Source organism: Tamandua tetradactyla, chromosome X (genome assembly GCF_023851605.1).
Source record: "Tamandua tetradactyla isolate mTamTet1 chromosome X, mTamTet1.pri, whole genome shotgun sequence".
Taxonomy (NCBI): domain Eukaryota; kingdom Metazoa; phylum Chordata; class Mammalia; order Pilosa; family Myrmecophagidae; genus Tamandua; species Tamandua tetradactyla.
The window spans coordinates 6,000,718-6,021,841 of NC_135353.1; the positions used below are offsets into that span (position 1 = coordinate 6,000,718).

Consider the following 21,124-nt stretch of genomic DNA (forward strand, 5'->3'; position numbering starts at 1 on the left):
AAATGAGTAAAAAATATGGATAAGAAATAAACACATAATAGGGGGAACAAAGGTTAAAATAAATTGAGTAGCTTGAAACACTAGTGGTCAATGAAAGGGAGTGGTAAGGGGTATGGCATGTATGAGTTTTCTCTTTTTTCTTTCTTTTTCTGGAGTGATGCAAATGTTCAAAAAAATGATCATGGTGATGAATACACAACTATGTGATTATATTGCGGGCCATGTTTGTATGTCAAGAATGTATGTTTGTTCATTGTTTATAATAAAAAATAATAATAATAAATTAAGAAAAAGAACATGTCCTGGGCAGTGGAACGGTGGCACAGCGGCAGCATTCTCGCCTGCAATACCAGAGACCGGGGTTAGATTTCCAGTGCCTGCCCATGTAAAAAATATATATATATTAAAAAAGAATATGTCCTAATGAAAACAAAACAGAGTATACAGCTACAGATGTATGGAAACTTGGCAGATGACAATCAGTGGAAAAAGGAGAAATGGTGCTGGCCCAATTAGTTAACAATTTGGAAAGAGACAAAAAAAAAGTCATTTTCAGGTGGGAAATAGACTTAAATTATGAAAGGCAAACCGATAGCACATTGAGAAGACCATGACGTGGAAATAAGAAAGGATTCTTAAATACAAATTATAAAGGAAAAACTTTTATCAATTTGATCACATTAAAATTAAGAACATCTTTTTGTGGAAAGACGCCAAAAACACGACCAGGCTCTTTACAGAAGAGGAAACACCATCAGCTAATAAATAAATGAAGAGCTACTCAATTTCACTGGGAATCAGGGAAATGCCAACTAAAGCCACAATGAAATATCCTTTTATTCCTACTGATTGGCAGAAATTAAAAAGGCTGACAATACCAAGTGCTGCCAGCGATGTGGTGCAACAGGAACTCATAATGCTGGGAGGTGTAAAAGGGTGCAACCACTTTTGAGGACGATGTGGCATTATCTAGTAAAGTTGAAGACACAGAAATGTATCATCTAACAATTTCAGTGCTAGACACACACCAGAGAAGGGCTTTCACAAATACACCAGGTTACATGTTAAAAAATATTCACAGAAGTTTAGTTTAAAAAAGGCAAAGGCCAGAAACAACCCAAATATCCATGAACAGAACAGATGAAATTAATTATATTAGGGCCATACCTTGGAATATTATACAGCAATGAAGAAGGCTAGGGTAGAGCTATAGGCACCAACTTTGATGTATGTCACAAACATAATGTGGCGTGAGAAAAGCAAGCTATAGAAAAGTAAGTCTAGTATGATGGCAAGTATATAAAGTGGAAAAGCATGCCTAACATATTGTTTAGGTATAATTCAAACAGGACACAACTGTGAAGAGTAGCAAGGAAAGGCTACAGTGGCCTCTGCAAGGAAGAAAGACGGGTTCTCAAGGATTCCAAGGCATTAGAATGTTCTGTTCTCAAGCTAATACTCGAGTCATAGGTATTCTCGTGTATGTATTAGTTTGAATGAGATGAAAATGCCATTTTGACGGGTCAAAAAACGGTTGAATATTAAGCGATTTCATCTGATTTTGACCTGCTATAATTCAATCATGAAATAAATAATGAGATAAAACAAAAGAACTTTGTGCTCATGGTTTGCAAAGCTTGATGAAATGGGCATTTTCCTAGAAAACTATTACTGATCAAATATTGACTCGTGAAGAAACAGAAACCCTGACCAGCCCCGTAATTATTACAGAAATGGAAGAGCAGTTTAAAATGTATGGGGGGAGGGGCCGGAGGCTGCCCAAACCAGGCCGAGATGGTTTTACAGGCAAATGCTATCAGAGCTTTAAGGAGCAGATAAGCCCTACGTTACACAAACTGTTCCAGGGAACAGCAAAACAGGAAATGCTCCCCGACGCATTTTATGATGTCTCAATACCAAAACCAGACAAGGATAATGGAAGCCAAAATGTAAGCCAAGCTAGAACAGAACGACATATTTTTAAAGTATATCACTATGAAGTCATGTTTATCTCAGAAAATGTGGGGGTAGGTTTAACATTAGAAAATCAATCAATTTTACCGCCTTAATGGATTAGAAAAAGAAAAGTCATGAGATCATTCTCAATAAATTCAGAAAAAGCGTTTGATAAAATTCACTGCACAGCAAACCAGGAATGGAAGAGAACTTCCTTAAACTCATACTCTAAAGGACTGAAAATGATGAGCCAATGGACATTGCTTGCAGGTGATGAGATTGTGTAAATAAAAGAGTGCAAAGAACCCACAAATAATTAGACTTAATTCGGGAGTTGAGCAAGTTATCTTGATACGAAGTCAATAGACAAAAAAAAATGTTTTGCTATATACCAGCAAAACACAATTAGAAAGTGAATTAAAAAGAATTTACAACAGCATACAAAGTCAATAAATCTAACAAAGGATATGCAAGTTCTTTGTGGGAAAAGTTATGGAAAGGGTTGAAAGGCTGTTAATACATAGAAAACGCAGTATGTTCACAGATAAGGAAACTCAACATTTTAGAAATGGTTATTCCCCAAAGTAATCTAAAATTCAAGGAAATTTGGCCCCACCTTCCCCCCCCGAAAAAAAATCCCAACTGAGTTTTTCATAGAACTTGACAAGCTGTTTCTTAAACTTCTAAGGACTACTATAGCACCTTGAAGGGACAAGATAGTTTTGAAAAATGAGGAAGGGAAGGAGCAATACAAGTAGGGGGAGAGCGAGGAAGAGAAAGAGAAGACGCAACTTCCAAGTACAGGATTTCCTTTAAAGATTTAGTGAACGAAACAGGAGTATATATTCATGATCTTGGGTAAGGAGAACTTCTTAAACAAGACAGACATTACAAATCATAAAGGACAAGACTGATAAATGTGACTATGTTAAAATTAGGAACTTCTGACTTGAAGCGGGAGACAGAGTAGTCGGTGGGGAGACACACTGGCACGCTGCAGTTTGGCAATCATTTTGGAAGAGGCTTCGTGGCTTTTGGAGGTGACTGTTGCCATGACAGCCCAAGGGCACCCGGTGGCCAACCAAGGCCAGTGCTTAAAATGGGCCATTGAACTGAGTGGTCCTGGAGGAGGCAGCAAGGGCCAAAGTGACTTCTGACAGTGGCCAGAGGGATCCTTGGACCCGGTCGGTTACTTGGAAAAGAAGTGCCCAATACCAGTGTGTAAGGGACGCACCAGATCCTGATGGAGAAACACTGCTGGGCCATTGCCTTGGGTCCCCTCGAACAGATTCCCATAAGCCTCTTCGTTATATACGTGACTGGCAATACTATGCCCATCATTCCTACTGTGATGGCGGGTATGATGGCCTGGGGACCCATTTCAGCCAACTTCAAGTTGTTAGAAAGTTCAAGCCAGGAGTTTCCTTGGTCTATGTCATTGGGAGGGAACCTTATGGGTTTGGCATTGGCTGGTGACAAGTGCCAGTCTATGGTCTACTGCCTACACGGGCATCAGATTGGTGAGCCTTCATCGAGCCCCCCGAGAGAATGGAGTGCAGTGGCGGGGGCGGGGGGGATTGCTTCTGTGAATCTGAGAAAGAAGTACCTGGCACCTTATGTATTTGGATCTCATTTACATACTTTAAACCAATGGCTCCTGAACATACGTGCCCTTGCAAATTGTTCTCATACTGAATAGAACATAAAGCTCTCTTTTCTCCATGATAAGGAAACACATCATAGAAGGACGATGTCCATATTGCTACAAACACAGAGAAACGATTCCACGATCCTGAGTAAAGATAATGTAGAAAGACTTATTTATGTTTCCAATGAAGAGCATGACAGCAAATAAAACCATAACTCTATGTAAACAAAGAATAGTTGCTGCTAAATGAAGAACCATGACAGTATCTCCTCTCAGTAAACTAAATGGCTGAGAATATAAAAAAAAAAAAAGGACTTTGGATCATCAAAGGATACCATAAGCAAACTGAGAAGAAAAGTAACAGACTGGGAAAGCTAACTAAAGAAGGATAGGTCTCTAGAATAAATAAAGAATGCCACTGAAATAATGAGAAAACCACAATTTTAAAAGAAATATTCACAAAGAAGTCCTGAAAGAATCTGTCAACAAGAGACCGGCCCTACAAGAAATACTAAAAGGAGTTCTGCTGGCTGAAAAACAAAGATAAGGAGAGGGAGGTCTGGAGGAGGGCACAGAATTGAAGAGTACCACTAAGGGTAATTTAAAGAATACAAAGAGAAAGAGGGAAAAGAATATATAGATCTTTTTAATTTTTAAATAAAATTAAAAAGATAAGATGGTGAACTCAAGAAACAACTTTTCAGAAATTTTTAATATTAATGGACTAAACTTACCAATTAAAAGACACAGATTGGTAGATGGATTAAGAAATGAATCCAGCTATACGCTGCTTACAAGAGACTCATCTTAGACACAAGGATACAAACAGATCGAAAGTGAAAGGATGGAAAAAGATATTCCATGCAAGTTGTAACCAAAAGAAAGCAGGAGTAGCTATACTAGTATTGGACAAAACAGACGTTAAATGTAAAGACATCATAAGATTGATAAGGCAGTCAAGCCAACTCACCTGGGACAGAACAGTCTCTTCAATAAATGGTGCCTAGAGAACTGGATATCCATATACAAAAGAATGAAAGAGGACCCGTGTTGCTTCCCATGAAACGGAGCTCGAACGATATTAAGGAATGATGAGAAAGAAAAAAAGAAAGAAAGAGACAGACGGGTTCAGGGGGTCTGAAGCTTAGCCATAACAGACAACAACAACTTTATTCTTAACTAGTTCCTGCTTATATAGTGCAGGGTTTAGGTAACTAAAAGCATGCTTACATTTCGTGAAAAAACAGAGTGCCTACTTCTCAGTATATCACTCTCTACATACAAGAGATAGCTAACAAGACCTTGGGGCTTAAGAATAAACATTCTCTCCCTCTCAGACTGTCCTCCAATTAAGCAGATAGCAGTCTCCACAGTTTACTGCCAACGCCACTCTGAAGCCAGTTGCTCCCAACAAATTCCGCAGGTTTTCCATTAACCCTGGCTCCTACAGACCCGTATCTCACACCCTATACAAAAGTTAACTCAAAATGGATCAAAGACCTAAACATCAGGTCTAAGAACATAAAACAATCAGAGGAAAATGTAGGGAAATATCTTATAAATCTTATAATTGGAAGCAGTTTTATAGACCTTACACCTAAAGCAAGAGCACTGAATAAATAAATAAATAAATGGGAACTCCTCAAAATTAAACACTTTTGTGCATCAAAGAACTTCATCAAGAAAGTAAAAAGTCAGCCTACACAATGGAAGACAATATTTGTAAATGACACATCAGATAAAGGTCTAGTATCCAGAATTTATAAAGAGATTGTTCAACTCAACAACAAAAAGACAGCCAATCCAATTACAAAATGGGAAAAAGACTTGAACAGACACTTCTCAGAAGAGGAAATACAATGGCCAAAAGGCACATGAAGAGATGCTCAACTTCCCTGGCTATTAGGGAAATGCAAATCCCATCTCACACCTACCAGAATGGCCATTATCAATAAAACAGAAAATGACAAGAGCTGGAGAGGATGTGGAGAAAGAGGCACACTTATCCACTCTTGGTGGGAATGTCAAATGGTACAACTGCTGTGGAAGTCAGCTGGCGATTCCTCAAAAAGCTAAATATAGAATTGCCATATGACCTGGCAATATCATTGCTAGGTATCTACTCAGAGGACGTGAGGGCAAGGACACAAACGGACATTTGCACACCAGTGCTTATAGCAGCATATTTATAATTGTGAAGAGATGGAAACAGCCAAAATGCCCATCAACAGACGAGTGGCTAAACAAACTGTGGTATATACATATGATAGAATATTATGCAGCTTTAAGACAGAATAAACTTATGAAGCATGTAACAACATGGATGGACCTTAAGGACATTATGCTGAGTGAGATTAGCCAGAAACAAAAGGATAAATACTGTATGATCTCACTGATATGAACTGACATTAGTGAATAAACTTGGAATATTTCATTGGTAACAGAAATCATCAGGAGATAGAAATAGGGTAAGATATTGGGTAATTGGAGCTGAAGGGATACAGATTGTGCAACAAGACTGATTGTAAGATGAATTTACTGATTGTAAAAACTCAGAAATGGACAGCACAACACTACCTAACCGTAATACAATTATGTTAAAACACTGAATGAAGCTGAATGTGAGAATGATAGAGGGAGGAGGGCTGGGGGCACAAATGAAATCAGAAAGAAAGACAGGTGATAAAGACTGAGATGGTATAATCTAGGAATGCCTAGAGTGTATAATGATAGCGACTAAATGTACAAATTTTTAAAATGTTTCTGCATGAGGAAGAACAAAGGAATGTCATTACTGCAGGGTGCTGAAAATAGATGGTAATTCATATTTTAAAACTTCAACTTATGTATGAAACTAAAGCAAAAAATGTTTATTTGGTACAAAATTTATATTTTGACTAGTGCATTTACTAATATAACTTATGTAGACAGCTTAATTGAACACCATGAGTACATGGAACCTTGAGTAGGGCATGACATTTTGTTGGTTTGTCCAACGTAATGCCCTGATAAATCCCAGAGTGATTTGAACAGTGAATAAAAAAAGTATTTGGAAAGTCCCCTTCGGGGAATGGTGAGAACCGGGGAAAATTCAACTTCCCCAAGTTGAATTCTTGATATTCTCACAAGCAGTGTGGACAAACAAAGCTGTAGGCTGAGCCCCCAGCCTTGGGGTTTGTTCATATGAAACTTAACCCCACAAAGAATAGGTCAAGCCTACTTAAAATTAGGCCTAAATCCAACTAAGTGATGATATTGTGAATTACTGATTATATATGCTGATGTTTTATTTGGTTTGTTAATTTTTTAATTAATAAATAAATTTTTAAAAAAAAGAAAAAAAATCTGGGAACTATACCCTGGCCAAACTGAAACATAAAATTAACCATCACATTGAGGTATAATTTACATACAATGAATTGTTCAGGATAAAATGTACCACTGATGAGTTTTGACATCTGTATGTGCCTATGAAACCCTCACTACAACCATAATGTGGACATTTCCATCACCTCCACTCCCCCCAGGCAGTAAAGGATCTGCTCTCTGTTATTATAGATTAATTTGCATTTTCAGGATTTTATAATAGGTGTTTTGGATGAATGAATGATGCACAGGGAAGTGAAATAACCTGCCCAAGGTCACCCCACTAGGAAAGGATAGTGCTAAGATTCAAAACCACATCTGGCAGGCTTCTGAGTCAATTAACAGATCCATATCATCTCCACCGTGAGGGACTCTTCTGGAACCACAGAATGTCAGCTCTTCAAGGATAGGGCCTGTCTGGTCCCTTGTGCGTTCTGATTTCATTTTCCCCCTCCCCAGCATCCCTAGGGACTTTATAAGACCAGGGACTTCAATAAATAGTCTCTTCTCTGTGTAAAAAAAAAAAAAAAAAAAAAAAGGCCTAAGAGTCATCCCCCAGAGAACCTCTTTTGTTGCTCAGATGTGGCCTCTCTCTCCAGCCAACACAACAAGCAAACTCACCACCCTCCCCCTGTCTACGTGGGAAATGAAGGTCCAGGGGTGTGGACCTTCCTGGCAACATGGGACAGAAATCCTAGAATGAGCTGAGACTCAACATCAAGGGATTGAGAAAAACCCTAGAATGAGCTGAGACTCAGCATCAAGGGATTGAGAAAACCTTCTCGAGCAGAACGGGGAAGAGTGAAATGAGACAAAGTGTCAATGGCTGAGAGATTCCAAACAGAGTCGAGAGGTTATACTGGAGGTTATTCTTACGCATTAAGTAGATATCACATCTTGTTATCTTACGCATTAAGTAAATATCACATCTTGTTATTCAAGATGTAATGGAGAGGCTGGAGGGAACTGCCTGAAAATGTAAAGCTGTGTTCCAGTAGCCATGGTTCTTGAAGATGATTGAATAATGATATAGCTTTCACAATGTGACTGTGATTGTGAAAACTTGTGTCTGATGCTCTTTTTCAACAGATGAGTAAAACATACGGAATTAAAATAAATAATAGGGGGAACAAATGTTAAAATAAATTTAGTTTGAAATGCTAGTGATCAATGAAAGGGAGGGGTAAGGGGTATGGTATATATGAATTTTTTTCTGTTTTCCTTTTATTTCTTTTTCTGAAGAGATGCAAATGTTCCAGGAAATGATCATGATGATGAATATGCAACTATGTGATGATATTATGAATTACTGATCATCTATGTAGAATGGAATGATCAAAAGTTAAGAATCTTTGCGTTTGGTGTTTTTTGGTATTTAAAAAAAAAAAGAATGGCTGGTATTAAACAAACAGGAAACTATAAATGTTGGAGAGGATGTGGAGAAACTGGGTGTTCTGGTTTGCTAGCTGCGGGAATGCAACACACCAGGGATGGATTGGCTTTTAATAAAAGGGGATTTATTTTGTTAGTTCTTCAGAGGAAAGGCAGCTAACTTTCCACTGAGGTTCTTTCTTATGTGGAAGGCACAGGATGGTCTCTGCTGGTCTTCTCTCCAGGCCCTTGGGTTCCAACAACTTTCCCCGGGGTGACTTCTTTCTCCATCTCCAAAGGCATGGGCTGAGCTGCAAGTGCTGAGATGAGGAATGCCAAGCTGCTTAGGCTGTGCTACATTGCGTTCTCTCATTTAAGCACCAGCCAATTAAGTCAAACGTCACTCATTGCAGCAGACACACCTCCTGGCCGACTGCAGATGCAATTAGCAACAGATGAGGTTCACGTACCATTGGCTTATGTCCGCAGCAACAAGACTAGGTATGCTCACCTGGCCAAGTTGACAACTGAATCTAACTATCACACTGGGACACTCATGCACTGCTGGTGGGAATGTACAATGGTGCAGCCAGTACGGAAGACAGTTTGGCGGTTCCTTAGGAAACTAAATATCGAGTTGCCCTATGACCCAGCAATAGCACTACTTGGTATATACCCAGAAGAGCTGAAAGCAGTGACACAAACAGCCCTTTGCACACCGATGTTCATAGCAGGATTATTCACAATCGCCAAAAGATGGAAACAAACCAAATGCCCATCATCAGACGAGTGCATCAACAAAATGTGGTATATACCTACGATGGAATATTATGCAGCAGTAAGACAAAATGAAGTCCTGAAGCACATGACAAGATGGATGAGCCTTGAGGACATAATGCTGAGTGAAATTAGCCAGACACAAAAGGACAGATACTGTATGATTCCACTTTTATGACCAGCATAAAGGTATAATCAGAGGCTTATAATACAGAATATAATGGAGTTAGAGATACAGAGAAGCTAGAGATGGGTGAACCATTAGCTAATGAGGTTGAACTCCAGTGTAAGGGAATAGATAGAAGCGAAGGTGATTCTCTAGTGGGTCTAAAAGTAATATTACCATATTGAAGATGAACAAGATTGAAAGGGGTTGTATAGACCTACGTGTCCCACGGACTTGTACTAGAAATATGAATGCGTTCTCGTAAGAATTATTTCAAAGATATGATTCTTATATAAAGAATGTTTAAGTCCAGGGTACAGGGTCGAAAACTGCTATTGCATGCTATGAGCTATGTTCAAAAGGAAACCATCAGCACTACCACAGCAACAGCAGAGGTTAAATAACGGGGTGAGGGACAAGAGTTAAGAGGAGGTTTAGATTTCCTATTTGGTGAGGGTGTGTTTATTGGTTTTCTGTCTTTTGGGAACAATGAAATTATCTAAAATTGAGAATGTTGATGGACTGTGGACCTTGGGCCCTCTACATGATGCCCGATGAATGCAGGTGGCTGAAGGATGCACTGATGGAGAAGTAGAATGGTGAACAATGGTGTATACTTATGAATGAAGGTTGTGCTGCTACAAAAAGGAACAATGTCATGAGGCATGCAATGATGTGAATGAACATGTGGGACATTTCGTGAGACAAAATGATCCAGAAACAAATAAACAAGAATGGTATGGTCACCTTTAGGAAATGCTTATAAGAAAACAGGGGCCTAGGTTGTAAGCTTTTAGAACAGACACATTAAGTCTGGAGTGGTTATTATTATTTCTGGATTTTGAGAGGCTAATTTATATATATATACGACCTGATATTTAGAGATAAGAACGAAGCCGAACAGGTTGGGGTCAAAGTAATTCAGAACATAGGGGCGAGGAAGACAGTGTCTATATTTTATAACCACACATACTCTGAGACCAATGGAAGAAAGGTTTATTTGATCTGGAACTAAAATTTACTGCAGTGCATAATCTAATACAATCTATCTGTATAGCTCATTTGAACAACTGAAACAGGGAGCCCAAAATAAGAAAGAGGTTCTATAATCCTGTATAGATTATTGTAACGCCTGGAAACATCCCAGAGTATACTAAGCAGATAATCAAAAAGTATTGGCAAAGTCCCCTCAGGGAGGGGAGAAAGTATAGAACTATTAAACCTTACTATCAAGGAAATCCCCTTATACTGTGTCAAACTTTTGGGATTCCCAAATCAAAAGGCCATGCCCTCGATCATGAGGCTTACTTACTCTTGTGAAGCTTATGTAGGTAGTGGAGAAGCTCAGACTACCTATAGGCATGCCTAAGAGTTACTTCTGGAGGACCTCTGTTGTTGCTCAGATGTGGCCTCACTCTCTCTAAGCCCACCTCTGCAAGTGAAATCATTGCCCTCCCCCCCCACCTGGGACATGACATCCAGGGGTGAAAGTCTCCCTGGAGACATGGGAGATGACTGCCACGGATGAATCCTGACCTGGCACCATGGTATCAGCAATTCCATCATGACCAAAAGGGGGAAAAGAAGTGTAATTAATAAAGTATCAGTGGCAGAGAGAGTTCAAACAGAGTCGAGAGGCTACTCTGGAGGTCGCTCTTACACAAGCTTCAGGTAGACCTTGCTACCTGTCATAACCTGCCAACCCCCAACCAGGACCATTCCAGCCAATCCTAAAGAACACCTAGGGCAATATATAAGATTCCACAAGGGTTCCAGGCAGTAGAGTAACTTGCCAGAAACCTACAACCTCCAGATGGGTCTCTGGTCCAAATAAGTCCTGAAACCTAGCCCAGCCTCTCCGGATCATCAGATAGTTCCATCTCCCTACCCCATATGATTGACAGACCCTTCCAATATCAAAAATTTAGAATTGCCATAGCCCAAGCAACCCTAAAGAGAGGTATGAAAATATCAAAGGTGATGGTGGAATTATACAGAGAAGATAGGACTTAACAAATGAATATTTGTTAAGAATGCTGAATGATTAAACTGGTATCTCTTTTAGTCTCCAGTATTTTAGAGCGGCTAGAAGTAAAAACCTAAAATTGTGAAATTGTAACCCATATCAAAGTCTGAAATATGTTCTACAACTAATTGTGGTGCTGTGCTTGGAAATGTATAGCTTTTTTGTATATTATGTTATTGTTCCCAAAAAAGGAAGGAAATAAAAGTTGATTGTGATGATAAAAAAGTATTTAAGCCCTCTAGCCTCCTATATTCTGGAACAGCTAGAAGGAAAGATATGAGAGAGGATGGTATGGTAGCCCATGACAAACTCTAGGATCTGTCCTGTAACCACTTGTTGAAGAGTGCTTTGAAAACTATTCCTTTTTTATTTCTTTGCTTTGTATGTTATACAATACAATAAAAAGATATTTAAAACAAAAAAGAAATATTGACAAAAGATGTGAATGGGCATTTCACAGAATAGGAAACATGAAAAAAGGTCAATATTACCAATAATTAGGAAAATGCCAAGTAAAAGTCCAGCAAAAACACCAATCCTGAGCGGTGCGATGGTGGCTCAGCAAGCAGAGTTCTCGCCCGCCATGCCAGAGACCTGGGTTTGATTCCCGGTCCCTGCCTGTGCTAAAAAAAATAAAATAAAAACCATCAATCCTTCTGAAATTCTCCTCTTAAAAAAAAGAATAGAGAGAAGACAAAGGAATACTTCCTAACTCGTTGTATGAGGCCGGCATTACCCTGTACCAAAGCCAGTAAAGACAGCACAAGAAAAGAAAATCACAGACCTATTATATTCAAACATACTCAACACAGCTAAGAGGAGGGGAGCTGTAGAACTGAGCTCAGCTTTGGCTACAAGTGTATTCAATTTGCCTCACTCAATACTTATTTACCTTTGGTTTGGCATTTGAAACCAGCCTCTCCTGTTCTCATTCATTCCGTTTTTCTACCTCTGGCCTTGGAGGACTTTGATTAGAATTTTAAATGTCCCAGCTTTTCCATATGCTTGACTTTGAGCTCCAATTCTAATACTGTTTGAATCCAGGCAAGTTCTCTAAATAACTTGAGTCTCAGGTTCCTTAATCTGTAAGTGATTAATTCATTCATCACAGACTTATTGTGATGGTTCTGTGAGGTGACATTTGTGCCCAACATAAGAATCTCAAGTAGACGGAACATATGCTTACTAACCAACCAACTCTTTTAACTCTTGCAGAAAGTTATTGCTTGGATTGGGGTGGGAAAGTGGGTTGGAAAACTGGTGCTATTAATCAATAGCTGCATTATTTACTCTACTGCCTTGCTTTGCTCTGACTTACAGTTTTTTTCTTTTTATCGTGACATACGATAAAAAGTCTGAACAAGGGACTTGCAAAAATAGCAGCGTTCTATGGACCTATCACCCCGCTTCCCCCAATGGTAACACCCTTTATCACTAGTATAGTATGAAACTCAGGAAATTAACATCGGTGCATGTATTAGAGTAACCGCATGTTTTAGGTTTACGTGGTGGCTGTGACAAATCACCACCAACTCAGCCCAAGGCCTGCCCCATCTCCCACCCCCATTCCCATCTCCCCCGGCCATGAACGACTCAGGTAAACTGAGGGCCTCCCACCTTCTCTGTTTTGGTATGGGGTTGGGTAAGTTCTAGAGTTGTTTTTTTGTTGTTGTTTTGTTTTTTTGGCATTTATAACCTAGAAGGCTGTTGGTTTAATTACAACAATGCCCTCCTTTGGAAAAAAAAAAGTTTATGCAAAATGGTTCCATTGTTGGTGATTTGATAAAGGCAAAACCGTCCTTTTTGGGGGAAGAGTGAAATGAGACAAAATAAAGTGTCAATGGCTGAGAGATTCCAAACAGAGTCGAGAGGTTATCCTGGAGGTTATTCTTATGCATTAAGTAGATATCACCTTGGTATTCAAGATGTAATGGAGAGGGCGGGTCGTGGTGGCTCAGCAGTTAAGAGTGCTCGCCTGCCATGCCCCAGGACCGGGGGTTTGATTCCTGGTGCCTGTTCATGTAAAAAAAAAAAAAGGCTGGAGGGAACTGCCTGAAAATGTAGAGCTGTGTTCCAGGAGCCATGTTTCTTGACGATGATTGAACAATGATATAGCTTTCACAATGAGACTCTGTGAATGTGAAAACCTACTATATCAACAGAAGAGTAGAACATATGGAATAAAAATAAATGATGGGGGAACAAATGCTAAAATAAATTTAGTTTAAATGCTAGTGATCAATGAAAGCAAGGGGTAAGGGGTATGGTAGGTATAATCTTTTTTTTTTCTTTTTCTTTCCTATGTTTGTTTTATTTCTTTTTCTATTGTCTTTTTATTTCTTTTTCTGAATTAATGCAAATGTTCTAAGAAATGATGACTATGCAACTAAGTGATGATATTGTGAATTACTGATTATGTACGTTGATGTTTTATTTTGTTTCTTAATTTTTTAATAAATAAATAAATTTTAAAAAAACGTCATTTTTTACCCACAAATTTCGTGTATCAGGCTTGTCGAATAAAAAGAATGATTTAAAAAAAAATCTGCAACACAATTCTGGCAAACTGAATCCAACAGTATACAAAAAGGATTACAATAACCACGACCAAGTGGGATTTAGTCCAGGAATATAAAGGTGGTTTGATGTGTGAGAATCAAACTATGTAATACACCACATTAATAACATGGAATGCAGGAAAAACTACACAACCATTTCAGTTGATGCAGAAAATCACTTGACGAAATGCAGCACCTTTTCATGATAGAAAACTAGGAATAGAACGGAACTTCCTCAACATGACAAAGGACATTGATGAAAAAACCACAGTGAACACACTCAGTGGTGAAAGACTGAACACTTTTCCCCGTTATAAGTTATAAACTTTCTCATAAGGAATGAGAAAGTGAGGATGCCCACTGTCACCACTGCTATTCAACATTGTACTGGAAGTACTAGTCACAGCAATTAGCCCAGAAAAAGAAATAAAAGGTTGCCGAATTGGAAAGGAAGAAGGAAACTATCTCTATTAGCAGATGCCATGATCCTTCATGGAGAAAAGCTCAAATAGTCCACAAGAAAGCTACGAGAGCTAATAAACGAATTCATCAAAGCGGTGGGGTACAAGACCAACCCATAAAAGTCTATTGTGTTTCTATAAACAGGTAATGAACAATCTGAAAGGGAAATTCAGGAAACAATTCCATTTACAATGGCATCTAAAAGAATAAAATATTTTATTTTATAAATAAATGTATAAATTTAATCAGTGAGTTGGAAGACATATACATTGAAAACTACAAAATACTGCTGAAAGAAATTAGAGAAGCAATCTACAGACTCAATGCAATCCCTATCAAAATTCCAGCAGTCTTTTTTATGGAAATAGAAAGCACGATCCTCAAATTTACATGGAATTACAAGGGGCCCTAAATAACCAAGACAATCTCGAAAAAGATCAAAGTTGGAAAACTGACATTTTACAGTTTCACAAACCACAAGGTTCTATTAAAGTCTTTTCGATGGGGAAAGAATAGTCTCTTCAACAAATGGTGCTGGGACAAATGGAAATCCACTTGCAAAAGAATGAAATTGGACCCCTACCTCTCACCATATACAAAAACTAACTCAAAGGGGAGCGATGACCTATTTGTAAGAGCTAAAGCCATAAAACTCTTAGGAGAAAACTTGTAGGAAATTTTCAAGACCTTAGATTTAGTGATGGATACTTAGATGTGACACCAAAGCATGAGTAGTAAAAGAAAAATGAGATAAACTGGACTTCATCAAAACGTAAAACTTTTGTGCAGCAAAGAACATTATCAAGACAATCAAAAGATAACATAGAATGGGAGGCAGTATATGAAAAGCATATATCTGATAAGGGTTTAATATCCAGAATATATAAAGAACTCTTACAACTCAAGAACAAAAAGCCAAACAACCCAAGTTTAAAAATGGGCAAAAGATGTAAATAGACATTTCTCCAAAGAAGATATACAAATAGCCAATAAGTACATGAAAAGATGCTCAACATCATTAGCCATTAGAGAAATGCAAATCAAAACCACAATGAGATACCACCTCACACCCACAAGAATGGCTTTTTTTTAAGGGGGGGCAGGGAATAATAAGTGTTGGCAAGAATGTGGAGAAGTAGGAACCCTCACACATTGCTGGTGGGAGTGTAAAATGGTGCACCCACTGTGGAAAATAGTGTTGTGGTTCTCCAAATGTTAAACATGGAATTACCGTCTGACCTGGCAATCCCGCATCTAGGTATACACCCACAAGAATTGAAAGCAGGGACTTGAACAGATATTTGCATACCAATGTTCATAGCAGCATAGAAGCAACCCAAGTGTCCATCAACAGATGAATGGATGAACAATCTATGGTATATCCATGCAATGGAATATTATTCAGCCACCAAAAGGAATGAACTTCTGATCCATATGACCAACATGGATGAATCCTGAAGACATCATGTTGAGTGAAATAAACCAGACACAAAGGGACAGATATTGTATGATTTCACTTACATGAAATATCTAAAATATGCAAATTCATAGAGACAGTATAGTTTATGGGTTGGGGAAAGGAGGAGAAATGGGGAGCTAAGGTTCAATGGGTGCAGAGTTTCTGTTCGGGGTGATGGGAAAGTTTTGGTCATGTGTTTCAGTTTGCTAAAACTGCCTAAACGCAATATACCAGAAATGGATTGGCTTTTACAAAGGGGATTTATGAAGTTTCAATTCTAAGGCCGTGAAAATGTCCAAATTGAGGCACCAACAAGAAGATACCTTCTCTGAGGAAAAGTGGCTGGCATCCAGGGTTCCTTTGTCACATGGGAAGGCACATGGCAATGGCTACTGGTCCTATGATCCCAAATGTCTCTATGGGTATTTTCTTTCTCTTAGCTTCTTTTTGTCCTGAGCTCTCTCCAAAATGTCTCTCCCGACTACAGCAAAAAAATGTTTATTTGATATGAAATCTATATTTTGACTAGTGCATTTCCTAATATAACTTATGTGGACAGCTTAATTGAACACCATATGTTCAGGAACCTTGAGTAGAGCATGAGATTTGTAGGTTTCTCCAGAGTGATGTCCTGATAAACCCCAGAGTGATTTGAACAGTGAATAAAAAAGTATTTGCAAAGTTCCTTTAGGGAAATGGTGAGAAAGGGGGGAAATTCAACTTCCCCATGTGGAGAATTCCTTATATTCTCACAAGCAGTGGGACAACCAAAGCAATAGGCTGAGCCCCCCATCTTGGGGTTTGTTCATATGAAACTTAACCCCGCAAAGGATAAGCTAAGTCTACTTAAAATTTAGGTCTAACAGTCACCCCCAAGAGAACCTTTTTCATGGCTCAGATGTGGCCTCTCTCTCTCAGCCAACACAACAAGCAAACTCACCACCCTCCCCCTGTCTACGCAGGACATGACTCCCAGGGGTGTGGACCTTCCTGGCAACATGGGACAGAAACCCTAAAATGAGCTGAGACTCAGCATCAAGGGATTGAGAAAATCTTCTCGACCAAAAGGGGGAAGAGAGAAATGAGACAAAATAAAGGGTCAATGGTTGAGAGATTCCAAACAGAGTCGAGCGCTTATCCTGGAGGTTATTCTTATGCATTAAATAGATATCACCGTTTTAGTTAAGGTATATTGGAGAAGCTGGAGGGAACTGCTTGTAAATGTAGAGCTGTATTCCAGTAACCATGTTTCTTGAAGACGATTGTATAATGACATAGCTTTCACAATGTGACTGTGTGATTGTGAAAACCTTGTGTCTGGTGCTCCTTTTATCTACCTTATGGACAGACAAGTAGAACATATGGATTAAAAATACATAAATAATAGGGGGAACAAATGTCAAAATAAATTTAGTAGATTGAAATGCTAGTGATCAATGAATGGGGGGTGGGCAGACCACAGTGGCTCAGCAGGCAAGAATGCTCACCTGCCATGCCAGAGGACCTGGGTTCGATTCCCAGTGCCTGACCATGTAAAGAAAAAAAAAAATGAATGTGGGGTAAGGGGTATGGTAAGAATGAATTTTTTTTCTGTTTTCTCTTTCTGAATTGATGCAAATGTTCTAAGAAATGATCATGATGACGAATATACAACTATGTGATGAAAAAAAGAATGTTCATATTTTATGTTGATTGGCTTTATTAATAAAAATTTAAAAAGGAAATTAGACCTAAGAGTCACCCCCAAGAGAACCTCTTTTGTTGCTCAGATGTGGCCTCCCTCTCTCCAGCCAACACAACAAGCAAACTCACCACCCTCTCCCCACCCTGTCTGTGTGGGACATGACTCCCAGGGGTGTGGACCTCCCTGGCAACGTGGGACAGAAATCCTAGAATGAGCTGAGACTCAGCATCAAGGGATTGAGAAAACCTTCTTGACCAAAAGGGGAAAGAGCAAAATGAGACAAAATAAAGTGTCAATGGCTGAGAAATTCCAGAGTCAAGAGGTTATCCTGGAGGTTATTCTTATGCATAATATAGTTATCACCTTTTTAGTTAAGGTGTAATGGAGAGGCTGGAGGGAGCTGCCTGAAAATGTAGAGCTGTGTTCCAGTAGCCATGTCGCTTGAGGATGATTGTATAATGATAAACCTTTTGCAATGTGACTGTGTGATTGTGAAAACCTTGTGTCTGATGCTTCTTTTATCTACCTTATTGGCAGAAGAGTAAAACATACAGAATAAAAATAATAGGGGCAACAAATGTTAAAATAAATTTAATAGATTGAAATGCTAGCGATCAATGAAAGGGAGGGATAAGGGGTATGGTATGTATGAATTTTTTTCTGTTGTCTTTTTTCTTTTTCTGAATTGAAGCAAGTGTTCTAAGAAATGATCACGATGATGAATATCAAGTATGTGATGATATTGTGAATTATTGATTATATATAGAATGGAATGATCATATGTTAAGAATGTTTTTGTTTGCTGTTATATTTTTTAAAAATAAAAAAAAGAAAAAGAATGTTTGTGTTCTAGTTTGCTAGCTGCCGGAATGCAACACACCAGAGACGGATTGGCTTTTAATAAAAGGGGATTTATTTTGTTAGTTCTTCAGAGGAAAGGCAGCTAACTTTCCACTGAGGTTCTTTCTTACGTGGAAGGCACAGGATGGCCTCTGCTGGTCTTCTCTCCAGGCCCCTGGGTTCCAACAACTTTTCCCGGGGTGACTTCTTTCTGCATCTCCAAAGGCCCGGGCTGAGCTGCGAGTGCTGAGACGAGGTATGCTGAGCTGCTTGGGCTGTGTTACATTGAGTCTCTCTCATTTAAGCACCAGCCAATTAAGTCAAGCATCATTCATTGCAGCAGACACGCCTCCTAGCCGACTGCAGATGTAATCAGCAACAGATGAGGTTCATGTACCATTGGCTTATGTCCGCAGCAACAAGACTAGGTATGCTCACCTGGCCAAGTTGACAACTGAATCTAACTAACACAGTTTGCATCGTAATATTTTTTAGAAAATTAATAAATTTTTTAAAAAGTCTCTCCCTTAAAGGACTCCAGCAAGTGGATTAAGACCCATCTTGAATGGGCGGAGTCACATCTCCATGGAAACAACCTAATCAAAGGGTCCCACCCAACAACAGGTCTGCCCTACAAGACTGGATGGGAAGAGTATGGCTTTTCTGGGGTACACAACTGATTCAAACCAGCACAGTCATGTATGGTGGTGGTAGTAACACATTGTAAACATAATAAACACCATCGGATTGCAAACTTCAAAGTGGTAAAAATGGGAAATTTTATGTTGTATATATGTTACCACAATAAAAATTTTTGTAAAATCTACATAGAACGATACAACATAATGAGTGAACCCTAAAAACTAATCAAGTATCAGTGGCAGAGAGAGTTCAAATAGAGTCAAGAGGCTACTCTGGAGGTTGCTCCTATGCAAGCTTCAGGTACACCTTGCTACCTGTCATAACCTGCCAACCCCCAACTAGGACCAGTCCAGCCAATTCTGAAGAACACGTAGGGCAATATATAAGATTCCACAAGGGTTCCAGGCACTAGAGTAACTTTCCAGAAACCTACAACCTCCAGATGGGTCTCTGGTCCAGATAAGTCCTGAAACCTAAAAGGTCCAGCCTCTCCAGAACATCAGATGGTTCCATCTCCCTACCCCATATTAGTGACAGCCCCTTTCAATATGAAAAAGTTAGAATGGCCACAGCCCAAACACCCCTACAGAGAGGGATGGAAAGATCAAAGGTGATGGTGGAGTTATACAGAGAAGATAGGACTTAATAAATGAATATGAATGCTGAATCATTTAATTGCTATCTCTTTTAGTCTCCAGTATCTTAGAGCAGCTAGAAGCAAAAACCCAAAATTGTGGAATTGTAACCCATGTCAAACTCTGAAATATCTTGTACAAGTAATAGTGGTGCTGTGCTTGGAAATTTGCTTTTTTTGTATATATGTTATTTTTCACAAAAAAGAAAAAAAAAGTTTTGTAAAAATATATATATATTCCTTCTAGCCTCCAATGTTCTGAAACAGCTAGAAGGAAAATCTGAGAGGATGGTACGGTAGCCCGTGACAAACTCTGGGATCTGTCCTGGAACTACTTGTTGAAGAGTGCTTTGAAACCTTGCTTTTTTTTTCTGTGTAGGCTTTGTATATATGTTATACAAATAAAAAAAAAGTTTAAAAAATTTCTTTAAGAAGTTAAACATCCAATTACCATATGAAACCAGCAATTTCACGCTTAGGTATATTTTACAATAAAGATGCTATAAATAAATAAAATCCAACCCTACCTCCCCCCCCCCCAAAAAAAAAGAAAAGCCCAGTGAGACACCATTTAACCTCAATCATACTGGCAAGAAGTAAGAAGTCCAATAATTAGGCCCAGTGCTGGAGAAGAGGGGGAAGGCAGATCGCTGTTCAGCCCAGCAGGAGAGCCAGGCAGGGCGGCCACCGCAGGAAGCGATTCCTGCACACCCGGGGAAGGCGAAGCCACGCACCCCCTGAAATGCCCTTCCCGCATTTGTTGTATACCCTGGGGGTCTCCAGGATTCTTCTGCCCTCGCTGCCCACGGCCCTTCCAGCAGCGAGTCTTCAGGACCCCACCCCGAATGAAGCGGGAACGTGTCCGTCTCCCTCTGCACTCGCCACCTGCCTGGGTCCTGGCCACGTCCATTCTTGCCAGGACCAGCCCATCACTTTCTGCACCCCAGGGCTTTCAGCTTCGGCTTGTTCCCCCTGCTAGGGCCTTCGCAGCCCCCCTCAGGCAACCGCCTGCTCCCATCAGGGGGCAACACCGGTTGTCTTCTCAGCTCACCTTGGGCAGGACAGTTCTTGGGCTGCCCCATTTCCGTTCCACCCGATGTTCCTGGTTCAAGGCCATGTGGCCTGACAGGTAGATGCGGGAGGGGCGCTGGGCCTACACTACCTATGGTTGACTCTTGGTCTTGCCTACTTACTAGCTGTGCAGCTCTGTGCATGTTTCCTAACCTTTCTGGGCCTCAGTCTCCCCATCTGTCAACTGGGGGAAAGAGCCACCTGCCTCATGGGATTGGTCAGTTAGCCTACACGACATGCTTAGGCCAGCGCCAGCTCCATCAGATGAAACCTCACTTCCTCCACGAAGCTCTCCCTGATGCCTTCGCCACCCTCCAAATTGACCCCGACGTCCTTGGTGACCCACGGTGCCCACCTTGGCAGGTGGTTCTGCCTCGAGACCTGGGAGATCTTTGGGACACGTGGCACTGGGCCTTCTCTCCAGAGTGGCCTGGCACCCAGTAGGCCCTTCGTAGAGGGTGAGG

General features: G+C 39.8%; 1 pseudogene; it reads left to right on the forward strand.

Annotated features, from left to right (window-relative positions):
- The first annotated feature begins 3,008 nt into the window (after window positions 1–3,008).
- On the forward strand, window positions 3,009–20,715 carry LOC143671661 (ER membrane protein complex subunit 4 pseudogene; annotated as a pseudogene).
- Window positions 20,716–21,124: the final 409 nt, after the last annotated feature.